We start from the raw sequence: 15141 nt of genomic DNA on the forward strand, positions 1-15141 counted from the left end.
GCCATAGACTTAAGTTAAAGATACCAATGTCAGGAACAAATCCGTTAAATTTTATGACGCCCGATGACGCCATTCGCTCCCCCACTTTCCCCCAACTAACAATCACTCATTTAACAGGCACCATTATGACGAATTAATTCAGTATGATGTTGAAAAACATTTGAATTATTTTCACGTACAACCTATGTTCGGGTTTTGTTCACACAAATTTGGAGAAGTTATAAAGCATCATGTTGTGCACCAATTTATTTTTTTTTGTTTTTCAAAGCGTTTTACAAATGTACAAGAAAGTTGTTATTAAGCTTTAGCAAAAATGACTGAAAATAAATAAAATGCAAAAATGATGAACTCTCACGAGAGTAATTATCTGCTCTCATGTTGAGAACACCTATTATGAAATAAGAATTACATATAAAATCCGGATTTAGATTAGAACTCGAGACCTGTCGATTGCCAGCCGCATGCCTTCCTATCTGCGCCATCCTAGAGATGGTGAGATGCAGCACCCAAAGCAAAACATAATCTTCCCATGACTCAATAATGATCACTCCTGAACTTGTGTTCAGCAGTGGTGAATTAGCACTGAACAATGCCTTATTCTTCAACCGCTGTTCAACTCAAAACACGTGTTTTCCATTCTGATTTCGCTGCCAGTATTTTTATCGCACGGTGAGAAAACTTGTATCGAATGCGGCCAAAAAGTGTTGGTCCTTATTGAAGATATTGTTTCCAAACGAACTAATTGCGATATGAAAATGTTTTTATTTTTGTTATTAAATATCGATCTTTAAAAATGTATGACAATATGTGGTGCGGTATGGTCTTGGACATGGTGCATTCACAGCATCTGTTCAGGTAATCTACTCATGCTCAGTCGAAGATCCGTTAAGATTATATTTTATTTATGCTTTTGTCATGGAATCTTGACATTATGTTCAATAAATAATGCATAAGGATGTTTAGGAGTACTTGAAATGTGTCGATTTCTGAATGCTGTTTGGTTATCTAGGTTACTGTGGGAACAATATTCAGTAAACACGACAGCACTGAAATGTCAAATGCATCAATCCAAGCGTCTCGTATAATCGAACTGCTGCGGAAGATAAAATATAAAATAATCAAGGTAAAATATATCTTGTTACAGACTAATAATCATAAATAAATGCCTCATTTTTACGTCAATTACGTGATTCGTTTAAAATTTTGGTTCATTGATAACTTGGTTGTCTAAACAGTTTTAGCCATGATTTATCCCATAATCCGAACAAAGTTCCGAGTCAAACTATGACGGGCTGAAGGCGTTTATTTGACAAGTGAAAAGCACATTGTTCAGGAGCATATGCTTATCGATACATCAGCTTAATAAGATGCACACAAATGTTTTGTTAAACTCTTTTGTTAAGGAATCAATGCTTGTCGAATAAATTTCTTGTTAAACTTTTGAAAAGTGTTTTAATTTATCATTGTTGATACCGATGGGGAAAGTCGAACATTGACTATTTTCTCAATTGAAAAATCATTTAAACAGTAATGTGTAGAGCATAATTTTAGTTCAGCCATCATTACCATTATGGTCCACTGCACGAATTTATGCTGGCCTGCTTACTCTCACAGAAAATCTGACGTGCGGTGCAGGCACCTCCCAAACGTCAAATTTTCTGTGAGAGTAAGCAGGCCAGCAAAAATTCGTGCAGTGGACCATTAAGCAACAATTCAGCAAGCTTGCTTGTTTGTGACTTGCAATTGTTAGTTGGGTTCGCCTGGTTGTATTTAATTTCGCTTGAAGCGACGCCTCTGCTTTTTCGCCCGTCCATCTAAGCAACCAACATCGCAACCAAATTTTGATGTTTATTTACCCCACACACAATTGAATGTCAAATATTTAGAAGTTCAGGAAAACTCCACTTCGGCAAGCGCGACCCGTCCGTTCCACCCAGTGCACGTACTCCCTAATATTCCGCGGAAAGTCGTAATTCACAACGTGTGAAATTCCCTCGATGTCTAGCCCATGTGAGGCCACATTCGTTCCGATAAGGACCCGCACATCGCCGGATTTGATGTCCTCCAGTTCCCGATCGCCGTGCAAGCTGATACAATTTATGCCGGACAGATCAAACTCGATCGACAGATCATCAGCCCTCGTTTTCCGGACGCAAGAGATGATGACCTTGTTACCGACATAGGGCCCGGTCACGAGGTTCATCACCCGCATGTACTTATCCTCCTCATCAATCACCTCGATCTGCTGGGTGACTGTGTGCGTGGCGGCCAGATCCAGGTTTCCATCGTATACCTGGACCGGATTATTCATGTAGCTGTGGGTCAACCGGCGGACACCCGGTGGCCACGTCGCATTCGTCATTATGGTCTGACTATTGAGCCGGATGTCCAGCAAGAGTTTTCGAATTTACGATTCAAAGCCCATGTCCAACATACGATACGCCTCGTTCAGATAGATGATGGTGTATTATGGATTACGTTGGCAGCCTACCGAGCGTGTCAATGACGATCTCCACACCGCCATTGACCTCAGAGCCCTACTCCCCCTTCGTAGACTTTATCCAGACCTCCCCAATCCCCCCGAAACGTCTACGTGAACGGCCGTCTTATTCATTAGATCTGCGCTCTCCGATCGCCACCACCGTACAGACAAATTGCTTTGATGTTCCGAAATTAATACTTGAATACCTCCTCAATTTGCTGGGCCCATTCACGAGTTGGTGCCATCACTAGAACGTTCGGTTCACCCCGGGCTCGCGAAACCTGTTGGCCCTCGATGTGAATAAACGCCGGCAATAGGAAAGCCAACGTTTTCCGATTTTCAGTTTGATCAATTCCAATCAGATCTTCGCCTTTGAGTAGCACCGGCCAAGCCTGGACCTAAATCGGGGAAGGCATTGCGAAGCCTTGCGTCTTGACTTTTTCCAACATTCACGAAAAACCTGCCCGAATGTCAGCACTTGATTTGGAATTGGCACAGACGGTTTGTCCGCATCCTTGAAGGTGCGATTCACGATGATATTGTTAGCCGCGGCTCGGAACTCACTCACTTCTGCCGATAGTTCTTTATAGCAGTTTTTGATCATCTTCGGGCACCATTGTCGGGCGATGGCCTCACTTTTTGTTCAATCGATCGGGATTCTTGGGGTGATCTTTTTTACCCACCAAAACTGCTTGGGTCAGTCAAAGACCACCAAACCTAGGGTCAGTTGAAACGCATTGCAAAGAAAAAAAAACAAACAAAACAAAAGAACGATAAAGTCACAAGAACGATGGATGGGAGATACTTCTGGAAGAATTTCCGAGGGAATTCTGGAAGAATTTACGAGGAACATCTAGAGCAATTCCCCAGAAACTTCTGGAAAAAATTCCGAGGAACCTTTGGAAGAATTCTCGAGGAACTTTTGGAAGAATTCCTCAAGAACGTCTAAAACTCCCGAGGATCGCGAGGAAGAATTTCTGATGAACTTCTGGAGGAATTCCCGAGTAACTTCTGGAAGAATTCCCGAAGAACTTCTGGAGAAATTTCCGAGTAACTTCTGGAAGAATTTCCGAGGAACTTATGGAAGAATTTCCGAGCAACTTCTTGTAAAATTCCCGAGAAGTTTCTGGAAAAATTCCCTAGGAATTTCTGGAACGAGGAACTTGTGGAAGAACTTCCGAGGAACTTCTGGAAGAACTCTCGAGGAACTCCCGGAAGAATTTACGAGGATTTTTTGATATAATTTTCGAAGAATTCCCGAGGAACTTCTGGAAGAATTCCCGAAGATTTTCTAGAATTCCCGAGGCTTCTGAAAGAATTCCCAAGAAACTTCTGGAAGAATTCCCGAGGAACTTCTGGAAGAATTCCCGAGGAACTTCTGGAAGAATTCCCGAGGAACTTCGAGGACAATTCCCGAGGAACTACTGGAAAAAATGCCCAGGAACCTCTGGAAGAATTCTCAAAGAACTTCTGGAAGAAATTTCGAGGCACTCCTGGAAGAATTTCCGAGGTATTTTTGAAATATTTCCCGAGGAACTCCCGGATGAATTCCCGAAGAACTTCTGGAAGAATTCCTGGATAACTTTTAGAATTCCCAAGGAACTCTGGAAGATTTTTTGAAATTTTGCCCGAGGAACATCTGGAAAAATTCCTGAGTAACTTCTGAAATAATTTCCTCGGAACTTCTGGAAGAATTTCCGAAAAATTTCTGGAAGAATTTCCGAGAAACTTCTGGAAGAATTTCCGAGGAACTTCTGGAAGAATTCCCGAGCAACTTTCGGAAGATCTCCCGAGGAACTTCTAGAATAATTCCCATGGAACTTCTGGAACAATTCCTGAGGAACTTCTGGAAGAATTCCCAAAGTACTACTAGAATTCTCGAGAAACTTCTGGAAGAATTCCCAAGGAACTTCTTGAATAACTCCCGAGGAAATTTTGGAAGTATTCACCAGGAACTTCTGGAAGAACTCCTGAGAATCATCTGGAAGAATTACCGAGGATCTACTGGAAGAATTTTCGAGGAACCTCTGGAAGAACTCTCGAGGAACACCTGGAAGAACTCTTGAGGAACATCTGGAAGAACTCTTGAGGAACTTGTGGAAGAACCCCCGAGAAACGTTTGGAAGAATTCCCAAGGAACTTCTGGGAGAATTACGAGGAATGTGTGAAGGAATTCCAAAGGAACTTCTGGGAAATTTACCGAGTAACTTCTGGAAGATTTCGGAGGAACTCCTGGAGGAATACCCAAGAAACTACTGAAAAAGGTCCTGGGTTACTTCTGGAGGAATTCCAGGGTAATACTTGGAGGAAGTCTCGAGAAACTCTTGGAGAAATTTCCGAGGAAATCCTGGAGAAATACCTGAGGAACTCCGGAGGATTGTTTATAGAAATGGTCGTGAACATTTTTTTTGAATAACCAACTCTTGAGATCCTCACGGTATATCTAAAGATGTTAAGTTACTTTCAACTCACTCAATTAATTATAAATAAATAAATGAAAAAAATAAAATAAAGTTTCTTGCATTTTTAATCATTGTGCACCAACATTTCAAAAGCTCGTAACCGTTTTTGTAAACAAGAGTAAGCACGCTCTTGTTTACAAAAAAACGGTTACGTGCTTTTGAAATGTTGGTATTGTTCGTGCAGTTGAAAATCGGAATTTTCGACACGCGAAAATCGATTTTTCTGCCAAACCGTGTGTCGGACCAAGGGGTTAGACACGTATTATTCGGCGATTAATATATTATGGTATACTAATATTTTTGTAGAAATCACAGTAACCTTTGATCATAAGGTCGACCATCAATCAATATTGACAAGTCTGGAAACATCAGTTGTTTTTTTCGTCGTCAATTTCATCCAAATGAAGGAAGTAATTAATGATAAATTTTGCTTTTATAGATCTGAAAATATATTTGGGATTCTCGGAACAGCACGCAAGGACCGCTAAGGATGATTGGGCAAGGTAACAGCACGGCCACGAGAAACACCCGAATTCGAATTGATCATTAGTCAAATCTGGATCATGACCTCTACGAGATATATGGCAGCTGTAAATGTCCTTTAACCAAATTGTTAAACTTAACGATGATCAAGAAATAATCTCAAATCGCTCGTTGTTAACAGACCTTTTTATTGCTGATTTTTTTTTCTTTTTGTTGTTGAGATCAATTGGTGTCAATTTCAGAACATAATTTCCTCATATAAGTATCCCAAGACGAGTGATTTACAAATCTGTATTTGACCGCATTGTGTAAAACCATTCACAGAAAGGACGCACTTCAAATTGGCGACCGCTTGTATACTACATATTACATATGTATAAATTTATCTATTAATACTGAAAACACGTCGCAAGCGTGGTCGCCAGTCAGTACCAGCTGAAGTAAACTTATCAGACCAAGCAGGATTACGTTTATCATTCACGCCCTCACCATAGGTTTCATCACTATCATGACACCAAACGACAGACGAAGCAAGTTTTACAACTTATCTATTTACATCTCTCACTTTTATTCATCGTAACTGATCAAATGACATGTCAAAATATTGAAAACCCATTAACATACCTACTTCGATATTTTTTTTATAAAATACCGTTAGTATACTAATATATTACTTAGTAGACTAAATACATTAATAGTGTCTGGCCCCTTGTGTCGGACGTACGTCGGGCATAGTGCGCTGGATAAAGGGCCAGGTCCGCTGTCCAGCGCACTACGTCCGACGTTAGGTTTCACGCATGGATTTTGAGAAAGTTCGATTGTCGGGTGTGGGGAATCTTCGGGTTTCAACCGCGACGACAATACTGAAATCACAAAATCAATAGAAAAAAGAAGAAGAAACCCCGTAAAAACGAGCTTGACAGGGCTCGACGTTCTAGCTTGACATCAGGCTTACGTCAGTCTGATTCGTCAAGCTCCAGCTCGCATGTTCGAAGCCCGACAGCTTGACGCAAACGGTGCAGAATCGTTTGACATCAGACTGACCGTCAGTCTTACATCAGTCTGATGTCAAGCTCTGTAAGACTGACCGTAAGACTGATGTCAGACTTACGTCAAGCTTACGAAATGCACTGGTAAGAGGAGTTGCTGCGGGTGCGAGTATAAGCGCAATATCAAACTGTTTTGCATTTGCAGTGTACATCGCTGTGACATTTGAACACTTTTTATTTCGACATGTGTCGTATAAGCGGGGTCCGAATTAAAAAGTGTCGTATTAAAACGTGTCGAACCAGAGGGGTAAGACGGTATACACTTTGATATTTTTTAAATTGCAAAACAAAACAAATTCTAGTCAAATTTTACTAAACCTCAGTTAAACTGGCTTCGATAAAGCGAAGATATACTAGCATATGTGTATATCAAAGTTATACTTAGGGGGTATAGCCTGCATTTAAACGAAGCCTGGGGTCAATCAGGCGAAATTGATTTAGTGTGGGGTTTATACTATTTAGTATAGATTTTTTTCTGAGTGATACTACATCGTTTCGTGCTACACTTTTCTCTGAAAAAACGAACGGTTTTGGTATGTAGTTGCAGTGGTGTGCGTGTATAAAAACCAAAATATTGACAACTTTGCAAACGCTGATTGGTGACCGCTGTGTACACCTGCCACACCTGCTACACTCTCGATTTTCTGCACACTAAGATTCAGATGTTCCAGCTCAGTAATTTTTTCACTGAGTTCAGTATTTTTTCCATCTTTTTACTGAGTTTTCAACAGCAGATTTATTTCGGTACACTCGGTAATCGTATTTACCGTTCACCAGTAACGATATTTACCGTGCTTCAGTAACTTTTGACAGTTTGTGAGCTGAGCTCGGTAACTCATTTACAGAATATCCGCAAAATAAATAACCGAGCGTACCGAGTTAAATCTGCTGTTGAGAACTCAGTAAAAAGATGGGAAAAATACCGAGCTGATCTTAGTGTGTGAGTGCTGCACGGCTGCACTATTATCAGTGGTGCAGAAAAAGTGCTACACCGGTGCAGCACGAAAATCAAAAACGAACATTTTCGGTGCAAAAGTGCTGCACCGGTGTAGCACCACCGCAAAAACGAAAACGACATGAGACTGGTACACTCAGCGAAAAAAACTAGCGAAATTCATCGAAATACCTTATGAAAATTTGATATAACTAATTATTATGGATGCCATAAGAATACCTTATGAAAACTGATCGTGCTTGCTATGACAAATCTCATAAGATAGACTTATGAAAAGAACAAAAAAATCTTAAAATGATGCAGACTGGATTCGATCCATGAGACGATTTTACGTCATTAAGTGACCTTATGAAATTCATCCGAATCATTATGAATTATTTAAAGGCCTTTTCATAAGTTGGGCCTTATGGAAATCATGTCTATAGACATTTTGGTTTTGGTACCTACTAGATTTCTAGTTGAAATTTCTGAGCGGGAGGATGCAATAACGAGTTAATTTACTCAATTTTGAGTAAAATCGACCCATTCGATACAAGTTTTCTCACCGTGCGATAAAAATACTGACAGCGAAATCAGAATGGAAAACACGTGTTTTGGGCTGAACAGCTGTTGAAGTATAAGGCGTTATTCAGTTGATTAGCACGTGCTGTGCTAATTCACCACTGCTGAACACAAGTTCAGGAGTGATCATTATAGGACAGATCGTTGAAGTACTAGATTTGTAGTAATGAGCTGAATTTTAGTATGGTGAGAAGGTCAATTCTCCGTTTCTGCAATGAAATTGTGCAAAAAGCGTGGGTATTATGATTCATTGCCTAATTTGATGCTGTTTGAGCAAAACTTTGGACAACAGTATTGTTGTTTTCTTTATTTCTTGTGAAATAAACAACATAGTTGTCCAAAGTTTTGCTCATACAGCATCAAATTTGGCAAGGAATCATAATACCCACGCTTTTTGCGCCATTTCATTGCAGAAACGGAGAATTGACCTTCTCACCATACTAAAATTCAGCTCATTACTACAAATCTAGTACTACACCGAACGTGCCCCATTGAGGCATGGGAAGATTATGTTTTGCTTTGGGTGCTGCATCTCACCATCTCTAGGATGGCGCAGATGGGAAGGCATGCGGCTGGCAATCGACAGGTCTCGAGTTCTAATCCGGATTTAGGTAATTTTATATGTAATTCTTATTTCATAATAGGTGATCTCAACATGAGTGCAAATAATTACTCTCGTGAATGGTTCAACATTTTTGCATTTTATTTATTTTCAGTCATTTTTGCCAAAGCTGAATAACAACTTTCTTGTACATTTGTAAAACGCTTTGAACAACTAAAAATTAAGTTGGTGACAGCTCTGACAGTAAGGGACTAAACATAAATTACGTAAAGTGAGTACCGAGGATTGTTCACAATCTGCGAACTTGACTGCGGAAAAAATTGCGACCATGACGCCGCTGATATCATGTTGCTAAACATGAATAAAAGCCAAGCTGTGAGACGATTTTACGTCATTAAGTGACCTTATGAAATTCATCCGAATCATTATGAATTATTTAATGGCCTTTTCATAAGTTGGGCCTTATGGAAATCTTAAGGTAATTTGGCTGAGTGTACTCGAGTACTCGATATCTGCTTAAATATCTACTAGACATTTTGGTTTTGGTACCTACTAGATTTATAGTTGAAATTTCTGAGCGGGAGGATGCAATAACGAGTTAATTTACTCAATTTTGAGTAAAATCGACCCAAATATTAGATAGTTTGAATTTTCCGTGTACTTTTCGCCGCGACGTCCATCCCCCGACGCGCACGCGAGAGAAACGTCATTTATTTTCTTTTCAAGAATCGCACGCTTGTTGCGGGTACCTAGTGTTGAAGAATAATTAAAATTTTTATCGAGATTTTTATATACAAATTCCGTTTGTATGTATAAAATTTTAGTAGTTTATTGTGTACTACAAATAAATCCGCCTGTAAGGTAAGTATTTGCTGTATATTTAAGGTGTAAAAATTGATGGTAGGTATGTTTTTGTTTCTGTTTTTTTTTCTAGCTCGGCTTTGTTTACCGGCAAGTTGCGTGCTGCTGTGCTGTAGCCTCGACGGGAACTTTGTCATCCCGATGGACAACCGGATCACGATTTTCGATTGAAAATGTAAGATATTCATCGTACATTTTTATGAAACCAAGTAACAATCAGTTTTATCGGCTAGAAAAAAATCGCGCCCCCGTCGCTGGAAAATAACCGCACTGGATCTTGGATGGTGATTGAAATCTGGATGAAGCACATTTGCGGTGGATTTGTTGCAAGCGACGACGATCCAGATCATGATTTCTTGGAGCGCATTCACCGGATCATGTCTATATATCCATAGAGCGAGAAAATTGAACGTGAACGGCAAGCGTTACACCGGGGGATGGTCGGTGTTCGTACGGTTTGCTGGAGGACGACCAATGGGGTTTGGCGAAACGTCGATTCCAGGGGCCCGCATGCAGCAAGGTCTCGATGCATGTTAGGTAGGTGTAGTTTTTTCGAGTTTAACGTGCCTGCACCCTCCATGGTCGATTCACCGCAACCGACGGAGTTTTCGGAACTGACTAGATAGTAGATTATCAAAGAAGAAATGCTGATGGCATCTCCGCTAGAAACGTCGGTCGAACCGAAAACTTGCTATAGCAAAAGTTTGCTCTCAGCGCCCGAGTACGGCTGCGGGACGACGACCGTATCAAGTTATGGTTGGAAATTTTGTACAGAGTTAGATACTGTACGTGCCTAACTCTATACAAAATTTCAAATCAATCGGTTTGAAATTGACTTAGTTATAGCGGCAAGTGCCCAAATGGTACAAGACCCTAGGTTGGCAAGTATTTGTGAGATCATCACGCAGTTAAATGCTGTTTTATACCATTTGTTTATTGCTATTATTTTGACTAAGATTAAGGTTGAATTCTTCTTCATGGGCTTACGTCCCCACTGGGACACAGCCTGCTTCTCAACTGTTGAGCACTTCCACAGTTACTAACTGAGAGATTCCTTCGCCAATACCATTTTTCATGCGTATATCGTGTGACAAGCATGGAGATATCTAATGCCCAAGGAATTGAAGGGAATTTTCATTACAAAAAGTTCCTGGAACGACCGGGAATCGAACCCGTCACCCTCAGCATGGTTATGCTGAATACCCACACCTATACAGCTGTGGCTATATTGCCCTTCATGCTTAATTGTTTATTCGTTTTTTTTTTATTTTTTAAGGACAGACTTGTTAGAATCCCAATATGGCCGCCACAATTGCCGACTTTGTCACCTACTCACGATTTTGAGGGCACAAATCTCCTCGTAAACAAATCCAGCGCACCTGAGCTTCTTATTTTAAGCTTATTACAAGTGAGCAAGAACAGAATAATAAAATGCACTGTTGTTTGTAGCTTGCTTCTTGAGATTTGTGCGTCTGAAGTTTTGATGCACTGTTGAACCGGGATTTTAGGACGTTTGTCCTTGAATAGCGCTATTTTTTTTACAAATGTAACAGAATCACTTCCCATTTTTTTAATTTGAAGAGCATATTCTTTCTGGTGTTACGTTCTCCAGGGATTTTCAGGAATTATATAAACATATTCCGTGAAGCTACTGACTTTAATAAATGGTTGAGAAAAAATAATAATGCTTAGAATAATCCCAGATGAATGGGAGTTTCTGAGAATCTAGTGATTTTCAGGAATTAGGGTATCACGCCACTTGGGCGGTGGCTTCTATATTCGTCTGTTTTCCACTATAACTCAGTCAATTTTGAATCAATTGACTTGAAATGTTGTACACGGGTAGATACTATACCTATCTCACCACATTCCAAAAGTTGTGTCAATTTGTTCAAATTTGACTGAGTTATAGTGGAAAACAGACGAATATAGAAACCACCGCCCAAGTGGCGCGATTCCCTATTTAAACATATTCCGCGAAGCTCCTGGCTTCTATAAAATGATTGAGAATATTTTTTCAAATACTTAGAACAATCCAAGATACATATTTGGGAATTTCTGAGAACATTTTGTATGAACATTGGCTTTCACTGCTTCGACCTCAACTGTAAGGCCGTCTTCAGTGTCTCGTACTTGACTCGACGAGTACAACCGACCTCACCGACCAAAACTTGATATGAAGGTGTTCTCTATGTTATGCTGCTTCAATGTATTTTTTTTGTACCGTGCGAGCACCATATTATAGACAGCTCCATATTCTGAACAGTTGACTAACGCAAAATAGATTTTCCTTTTATGAAGCATATATTGCATCGAGAGTTGAGGTGCCAATTTTATTAAGCCCCTCTATTATCCAATCGTTACAAAACATATCGTTTTTGACTGAACTGCGAACGTAGAGAATGTGTTTGTACTTAGTAAGTAACACTATGTGTTCAGAATTAGGACCACGGCATCTTATGGTGTCCATAATTAGGATCACGTCGTCCTCCAACAAAAATATGTCTAGATCAGAGACTGGAAGTTATTATGAGATTTAATTTATTTTATACATTTAGCTAGACAACAAACACACTTGATGGTAATGTAAAGCATTATCTCTAGCAACAAGAACTTCCATTTATTTTAGTGTTTGTTGTGAGATTCCCTTAACCGTTCAGAATATGGGTACCGCACGGTAATTTGTAATTTGTAATTTTATTAAAAACGATAACCTGTCAGTATACATTTTAAATGAGGTCAAGGAAACATACTTATTTTAATATTACTTAGGATACTTACAATATTGGCCAATGACTTATCTTGACCCACCCTTCTCATTGCAACCTTACATATTTAATGACTATTTGCTCAGCTGTTGTAAGATTATATGTACGTTATCTAAACATGTTTAAAACTCATCAATAACGTTTCAGCATACTTGATTGTTCTGCAATAAAATCGTCTAAAAATTACTCAAAAATAGCTCCTTTGAGGCCAAATTGTGAAGTTTGAGAAGCTACAATGAATTAGACCTTCCAATAATTCATCCATGCGCCAGCACCTGTGGACGAAAAATGCTTCGCGCAGATGGCTCAGCCGAATTGCCGAAGAGCATTACCACTCATGCTGTGCTGGTTAGCTAATTGGGTACGAGGAGTGGTTCTAATTATTCTGTAAGTTTTTCCAATGGATCAAATGGCAAATAGTTGCATATACAAAACGTGTAAATAGATTACAAAAGTCACATTTTCTCTTAGTTTTGCGAAAACCGTCTTGCGTAGACTTTTTCCATCCAAAAAATATAACAGGCTCTTCCGGGGAAATATGGGTCATGGGTAAGATAGGTCACGGGCCAAGATTGATCAGTACCGTTTTCGAGCGTTAAACCGCATCTGATGTAGGGCAGGCTTGGCATTGGTCACCGTTGGCAGTCATTTTCAAATAACTATGACAGTGTTTTGTAATCCAGAGTCGTCACCCAATCGCAATAGGCTCGTCAAATCATTTATTACGTTGCTCGGGAGCTCGTAGGTTTGCGAACGTCAGTTGAATCTTCGCGTTACGCACTGTAACAATAGAAAAACTCATCGAAGTTTCCTAAACATTGACCCTCGCCGCGTACTGAAGTGACGGTCGCGAGGTTCTGTTCAGTAGAAGAAAAAACCTGATGCTTGCATACCACAGCTAATTTCATTACTTAATAGAATACATTTTACAAGTTACTTAGTTCTTGTGAAAAGTGATAAATCCACAAAGCACAGGCCGCATTTGGGATGTCGATTATTTATAATGATAGCATTGTGCTTTTTTTTCTCTAGGTGCTATGGCATAAGTTGAGAAGCACCCCATTATATCGTTGGAGAAAAGTCAATGTCCAGGCCCGATCGGCACCTGACCCGATCCCGGCGTAATGTAATGTTACTTGGAACCGTCCATACATTTCGTAGACTATTCAGAAGGAGCGAGCGGGGTGGATTTGACCAAAGTCTAGCGTACATATAAATCTCGTCACTCATCCATTCTTCTCTTTCTGTTATTTGCTTCACAGATTGTGGATATAACACACAATAATAAAACATTGCAGATTTCTTTGTACCTTCAAAAGTATTGGCAAACAAATGACAAGAGTTTATACGTTTATTTAAATTTTATTTGAAATAAGTATACCGTCAGTGTACCAGTAGCCGCTCATGACCCAATAGCCGCTCACTGTTGCAAAAATCAAGTTTTAACGCATAAATACCCCCTTTTCATCGCTGATATTCTTGGACAATATAAATTATATGAGAGCGAAGCTATTTTATGCAATATTTACCAAGTAACATAAATTTTAAAAACAAAACAGTAGATTTTTTTGAGCGGCTATTGGACCCAAAAAAGCTGTAGGAAATTTTATGTGTTCCAATAACCGCTCACGCAAAAAAATACGTGAAAATCGTAAAAACTGTCGATTTTAGTACACAGTGTATTTAATCACTATTATACACTCTCGCTGAACAGGAAAAAATAATTGTAAAAACATAGAGTTGCAAAAATAATTCACTTTTCCGCAAAAGTCTATTTAAAAGATGGCATACATTTGTCCGTGAGCGGAATTAGGACGACTTTGGTCTCACACAAATTCTAATAATATTATACTTTTATGATAAGTTCTACATAAGTCTTGTTTTGTAACTGATTGTACTTAGATTAAACTAACTTAAAATGCAAAAACATTACAAATTGGCTTACCAGTCATTTAACAGAAGATGTTTTTCTGCAAAACTGGCCTTAGATGAGCGGAATCTGGTACCCTGATGGTATACAGCCCGAATAATTTTGTTAATTTACCACGTTTGTTCGCCTTCTTCCATCAGCTTTGTTTATTAACCTTCCAGGACGCGCGCCATCAAGCAACCGAAACTGCACCGCGCTCGCGCTGTATACGAAGAGCGAGGTTTTTTGGTAGTGTTGTACTTTTTACAACAGCGCGCGCTAAAGGGTTAAACTCTCCGGGGAGGACCTCATACTCGAGCCAAGCTTTTGCGTGCTCTTGCGGCACTTTTCCGACTTATTACAGCCTAGACTTATTAGGCCTCTCAGCACAAGATCCCAGTACACAGGGTCAATTTTTTTTCAAAAAGAAAAACCACTCGATCCAGTGGCGTAGCCAGAAATTGTCTCTGGGAGGGGTTTTCAACGGTCAATTACCCCTTTTTTATTTGACACTTACATTTTGTAAACAGTAATGTTTGAAAATAGCGGCGCAGCCGAAAATTTTTTTTTCGCAAAGCGCTTTATACTGAAAATTTGTTCCACAAATGTTGGATCTGGAGAGGGGATTTAACCCTAAAACCCCCCCGTGGCTACGCCACTGACTCGATCGAAACGGATGTTTGATATTTCACCATGTGTGCTTGAGGCCTTAATGAAAGACTTTAACGTTGCTTTAACTAATTGACGATCAAACGGAAAGCTACAAGGCGCAGGTGGCGTTTTTCTAAATAAGTAATTCACGCGCCCTTGACTCACTCACTAATGATACAAATTGAAGATAAGTGACATTTTTGCAGTTTCTGGTAACGTCCCTACAATATATTGACCAGAAATATGTTATTTTTGCTTTTAATGTTGAAAATTTTCCGCCTATCTGCCTATCAGGGTTTGGGTTTGTATCGCGACGCGAGTTACTTAGTGGTTTATATAGTCAGGATTCGTTATACACGGTGGGTGGTACCTTACGCCCACCTCAATTTTTCGGCTGC

The 15141-nt window shown here is 39.7% G+C and overlaps 1 pseudogene; it reads right to left on the reverse strand.

Annotated features, from left to right (window-relative positions):
- Positions 1 to 1829: 1829 nt before the first annotated feature.
- On the reverse strand, positions 1830 to 6160 carry LOC134288813 (probable ATP-dependent RNA helicase DDX43; annotated as a pseudogene).
- Between the last annotated feature and the right edge of the window lie 8981 nt (positions 6161 to 15141).

The sequence above is a fragment of the Aedes albopictus genome, chromosome 2, assembly GCF_035046485.1.
Source record: "Aedes albopictus strain Foshan chromosome 2, AalbF5, whole genome shotgun sequence".
In the NCBI taxonomy this organism is placed as follows: domain Eukaryota; kingdom Metazoa; phylum Arthropoda; class Insecta; order Diptera; family Culicidae; genus Aedes; species Aedes albopictus.